Source organism: Arachis duranensis, chromosome 9 (genome assembly GCF_000817695.3).
Source record: "Arachis duranensis cultivar V14167 chromosome 9, aradu.V14167.gnm2.J7QH, whole genome shotgun sequence".
In the NCBI taxonomy this organism is placed as follows: Eukaryota; Viridiplantae; Streptophyta; class Magnoliopsida; order Fabales; family Fabaceae; genus Arachis; species Arachis duranensis.
The window spans coordinates 93,306,548-93,312,927 of NC_029780.3; positions in this window are offsets into that span (position 1 = coordinate 93,306,548).

The following is a 6,380-nucleotide window of genomic DNA, read 5'->3' on the forward strand; positions in this document are numbered from 1 at the left end:
TGTTTTGGGCGTTCAACTCCGGATCATGACGTTTTTCTGGCGTTTAACTCCAGACAGCAGCATGTACTTGGCATTCAACGCCAAGTTACGTCGTCAATTTCCGAATAAAGTATGGACTATTATATATTGCTGGAAAGCTTTGGATGTCTACTTTCCAAAGCCGTTGAGAGCGCGCCATTTGGAGTTCTGTAGCTCCAGAAAATCCATTTCGAGTGCAGGGAGGTCAGATTCTAACAGCATCAGTAGTCCTTTTGCCAGCCTTTTTCAGAGTTTTGCTCAAGTCCCTCAATTTCAGCCAGAATTTACCTGAAATCACAGAAAAACACACAAACTCATAGTAAAGTCTAGAAATGTGAATTTAACATAAAAACTAATGAAAACATCCCTAAAATTAGCTTGAATTTATTAAAAACTACCTAAAAACAATGCCAAAAAGCGTATAAATTATCCGCTCATCAATAACACCATTACAATTCTCCGGTAACGGCGCCATTTTTGATGATCGAACTTTTGTGTGGTATAGAATTTCGCTGATGATATCTCGTTGTAAGTATAGTTTCTAAACCAACAATAATCCTTTCATACAAAAATTTGTTTGTCACAAGTACAAACCCCTAATAATCCTAATAACCGAAGTATTTAAACCTCAGGTCGTCTTCTCAAAGGAATTGTAGGGTAGTGTTCTTGTTATTGGTTATGAGTTGTATATTTTGGGGTTTTGGATGAGAATTAGAAAAAGTAAATGGCAACGAAAATCAAATGATAAAGCGGTCTTAGCAAGGTTTGGTGGTCAAGGATTTCTATCCTTATCACTAATCACAACATGATAATTACAAGGATCAATCCAATTAAATCATCCTCTAACTAGTATTAAAGGAAGACCAAATGAGCTATATCAATCCAAGTCCATAGGTCCTAACTATTCACTAATTGAATTAATGAAAACTAGAGTCAATGGCTACCAATCATCAATCACTTGGACATTAGTAACTCAAGAGTTCCTAAGTTACCATCTCAAGCCAAGAACATAAAATTCTACTTTAACATCCTCCCAAGAATTTTATCAAACACTTGAAAGGCACAAAAAGAAAGCATAGTAAATTAACAACAAGAATGAATTCTAACAACAATTAAATGCAAAAGATTAACAACAACAATCAAGGGAAACACAATTAACATGAATTGCCTCAAGTTGCATTAAAAGAAAATAAGAAGAACAAGAGTAGATCAACCTACAAAATATGGAAACAAAATAGAAGGAATTACAACAAGAGAATAGAAGAACAAGATGTAGCAACATAGAATTCAAAGGTAGAAGTAGATGAAAGCAAAGATTAAAGCCTAGATCTAAGAAATTCTAACCTAAACCTAATCCTGATTCTAGAGAGAAGAGAGAGCTTCTCTCTCTAGAAACTAACTCTAAAACTAGATCTAAAGTCCTTATGATAAAAAATATGCCTTCCCCTTAAATCCTTGGTCCTTTTGAGCATTTTTGGCGCCAAAGTTGGTTTAGACTGGGCCCCACTGCTTCAGTGAATTCGCTAGGCACGATTTCACTTAAAAATCATGTGCCAGCACCGACGCGTACGTGTACAGTACACGTACACGTCCATGGGGTTTTTACAATCCGCGCGTATGCGTCTAGTGCGCGTGCGCATCCATGGGAGTATCCCAAATCTTTGGCATTTCATGATTTCTCCACTTTTCATACTTTCTCTTCACTCCTTTGATCCATTCCTAGCCTTTTTCAATTTGAAATCACTATCAAACACATCAAGGCATCTAGTGGAATCAGAAGAAGATTAAAATTATCAAATTAAGGCTCCAAAAGCATATTTTCACATTTAAGCACAAATTAAGAGACAATAATGAAACTATGCTATTTTATTGAATAAATGTGAGAAAGGGTTAACAAAATGCTCTAAATTCATCACAAGATAAACCCTAAAAATAGGTTTTATCATGATCCAACCTAGGCCCCTGCCGGGCGCATAGCGTCTCATAATCTCAATGAAAAAGTAGTGCAGTGGTTTTCAAAAATATTTTTAGTACAATATGGATCCATCACTTCATTCAGAGTCCTCGACTCTTTTCAATCCATTGCTCATTCACATTTTAGTTCCGAACTCAACAGTTCCTTAATCCTCATCTCATCCATCAACCATTCACCACATAATATTGGACCACTTTCAGTACGCTAGAAATCTAAGCCTCCGTTTTCTAAATTTTCCAAATAATAGGGCTAAAACCCTTAAATATTTTTCCATGTGTAAGTATCCAAAAATATGCCAAAAAATCTTAAAAAGGTACTGTAGAAGCTTACAACCTCGTCGGGAAGGTGAAATAGTTGAAAACAAAGCAAAATTTGAGAAACAGCGCATGTGCGTCCGCATAGGGGTGTGCATGCGCACGCCCAGGAAAATTTTTTAAAAGTGTGCGTATGCACAGGGTGTCCGTACGCATAGGTGTCAAAACTTAAAAGGTCTGTTCACTCGCACAACCTGTGTCAGCGCCCCCAACAGACTGGCCTCCGCAACGTGTGCATGCGCACAGGTCCGTGCGTACGCACAGGTTGTAATTTCTTATTGGTGTGCGCGTGTACAAGCTGTGCCAGCGCCGCAAGCAGATTACCTGCCTCTGCGTGTGTGGATGCATAGGTCTGTGCATGCGCACAGGTCACAATTTTCATAGAGTATGCGTGCACACAAGGCTGTGCATGCGCACATACCAGAAAACATAAAATTCTGTAACTTTGCAGAATTTCAAATTTTCATCACCAACTTTGAATGATCATAACTTTCTCTACAAAATCCCAATTTTCACAAACTTTATATCAATTTAAAGGGTTTTCAAAGATCTTTAATTCTAGATAAATTTTGTCAAATTTTGAAAACCACAGCAAAAGTTATGATCAGACAAAGTTTACCAAAAATCAACTTTTACCCAAAATCACAATTTTCTCAATTCCTTTATAAAACACAACCAAAACCAAACCAACCAAATCCAAACTCCACTTTTCATCAAAATCAACCCCCTATATCATATTACACTAAACTTACGACATTTTTCCTTCCTTTTTCCTCATTCACAACATCACATCAATATATTACATATATCCAACCTTATTAACAATTTCCAACTACTTTACCAATCAATCAACATCAATATCAAATTTATCAACACAATTCACTCCTCAACTTCACAATCCTTCATCCTCATCATGTCTGCATCAAGCATTACAATTAAACTCAACATTCATCAAATCATAAAAAATCATCATATACCATCATTCAACAACTTAACAACCATTCAAATCCAAACCTATCCTATGGGTCACTAGCCTAAATGTCCATGAATATTATACACTATATAGAAGAAACTGAAACCATACCTTAGCCAATTCCTTATATGCACCAAAACCTCAAAATAGCACAAGTTGAGTTTTCCACCACAAGTAAGCCACCAATGTAACTCCAACAAGCACCAACAAGCTCCAAACTCACAATAATCAAACTATATATTCATAAACCATCACAAATCAACCTAGGGTTCCATTTAAACATAAAATCACAAGGGTTTAGTGGCTCTTACCTTTTCCAAGAGAGTTGATAGCAAAAATCCAATGCTAAGCAATGATTAGAGCAAACCTTAACATCCAAAATCACAAAAACTCATTTAACCCAAAGCCCTAATAAAGCCGAAATTTTGAAGAGAGAAATTGAGGAGGATTCGAGATTTCCTTACCAGTTTCTTATATGAGTTTTGTATAGCTCTTCACAAGGAACATATAGCCGCTGACGGCATGCAAATCGGAGCACCGTAGCTCGAGATATCGCGAAGAGAAGAGATGGGTGAATAGTGTTTTCTTCTTCCTCTTCTCCCCTTTCTATTTCAGCATGGGTGTGTTGTGTTTATATGTGTGTGTGTGCTGGAAATGGGTTCAATAATAAACCTTTTATATGTTGGACTTGGGCCCAACTTGGGCCCGGTCCAACCCGTTAGCGTTTTTAGCCCGTTTGGCCCAACTTCGGGCCAAACCTTTAAAATTAACGTCCGGTTTTCCATTTCTAATGTTTTTCTAAGGTTTTTGACTGTTTCCACTTTTTCTCATGCAGTACCAGGCAAACTTGAACCGTTCAACTACCGATTCACAATTTTTTCATGGTTTTTTGCAGAAAATACATTTTCTAACTCGGAAGGACCTACTGAGTTCAAAATCACATTTAAATCCCCAAATTCTCATCCTAACTTTTCGGAATCTAATTTGGGAATTTAAATAATTTTATTCATGAAAATTCCGGTTCTTCCAATTGTGGTTCTCTTATTGCTATTGTTGTTGCTGCATTTTTTTCTTTTTCTTCTTTTCTTCTTAGTAATTTTGTAGCATTGTGATGAGTGGAAATTAAATCTCACAGATACCGACAAGTATACCAGATCATTCAAGTAATACCACGGTAAGTGGATATCGTTTCCACGGTGAGTGGATATATATCGTTTCCATGAGGATTAAAGGATTGAGCAAACAAATATCATATTTAATGCCTAATTAGATTAAAATAACCTAGATGGATGAGGTCAAAACTTGTATCTTGCTTGGAATCTTGAGTCCTTGAGAGACAGTGAACTTGGATGTTAATTGAGAGAAGACAATGATGGAGAGTGTCAAGTGTTTCAGAGATGTTTATGCTCTTAGAAAAACCAAATCTTATTACTTATTTTGAAGTATGCAAAAATCTTTTACGAAAAATTTTTAGTAACTAATTTCCAATTCCTTAGTTCCTGAGTTTCTCTTTAATCAAATAATTGTCAGTTAATTAATTAAAGAGTTTAAACACAAAATTGATTTAATTTCTAATAAGATTTAAAAATAGTCCTTACGTTGAATTATATATCATGTATTCAACCTAGTCCTATCCAGTTAAACTTTAGAAGAAAACATAATTCTTAAAAGTTATTCTAATCCGAATTATATGTCACTTATTCAAAATTAGAGTGATTGAAAATCATGTTTGTGTCGTACACTAACTGAACCACCGTTCCTTGCTGAATTCAAAGAGTCATGTGAAAGAGTTTTCAAATTTTAATTCAAATATAAAAATTTTCAACTATAATAAAAGAAATCAAGAGGGATTAACATACCTTCCGATGCCTCTACGAATAACTCAATCATGAAATAGATCGATACAAGACTTTAAAATAAAATAAACGTAGATTAATAATCTATAGAAAAGATAAACAGAGCTTCTAACCCTTTGATAGAGGATTAGTTACCCATGGAATGAAAGAAAAAAAAGAAGACAATTATGCTGAGAAATGGAATCTTGAACTTGGATATGAAGATCTTCCTCTAGTGGGTTGCCTCTCTTGTGAACAAAGTTCACTTATTTATATCCTAATTTTAGAATTCGAATTCAAAACTATTTTAATCTTATCTTTCGAAAAAGAAAGTTAAGATAACTAATTGTTGACTTCAATTTTAAATTTAAAACAATAATTCAAATCAAATCCTAACTACCAAATCCTTTATATTTGTAGAAAAAATTAATAACTAATTTTCTAGAGTCTTCAATATTTTGGATATGATTAAGACTTCTAATAATGTGGATAATTAAACTTAGGGATAAATTGTTGCTTTCTGAGAGTTGTAATTATCTTTAAGTTGGGCTTATATTCGAAAAATTGAGCAAAAACCCAAAATTCAACTTCCAGGGGTGACACATATTTATGTTTCTATGCTTTCTTGTCTTGATCTTCTTAATTTCTTTTGTCATTTTCTCAATTTTTTCATTTTTAGTTTCTGAATACTCTTGTCCATTTTAATTTTATTAATGCAATCTTAATGTTTTATGTTTTATTGATGCTATTTGAGTTGTTATTATCATTTTATTGTAATTGATAGTATAGATTTTTATTTTTATTGCAATTTATGATATTTTTTTGTAATACCCTACCATACAGAGTCTTATGCTTAAGTCATAATTCAAAGATGGCAAGGTATTACGACCTCTAAAACAAAAATTTAGTACGTATAGTAGTATGAATGATTGATTATAACTAGGAGCCTTTGTAGAAAAAGGGGGTAAACAAAAACCGTAACTCAAAAGCGCAACACTCCGCTCGATAACGTAACGAACAAGGATAACCAATGCGAGATTATATATATACAAAGGAGTGCCAAAAACAGGAATATCAAGGCTCAAGATCCGGCTGCGAAGATAACCGATCCGAGCATAACAATATATACATATGATATAATAAGGAAAACCCCAAAGGAAACCCAAAGGGACACAAATACATAAAACCTATTCTCCAAAATCTCCCATAAGAGGAGTCATCACAGTTTGTATTATTTAATGGAGATAAAAGTATCTAAGCAAAAC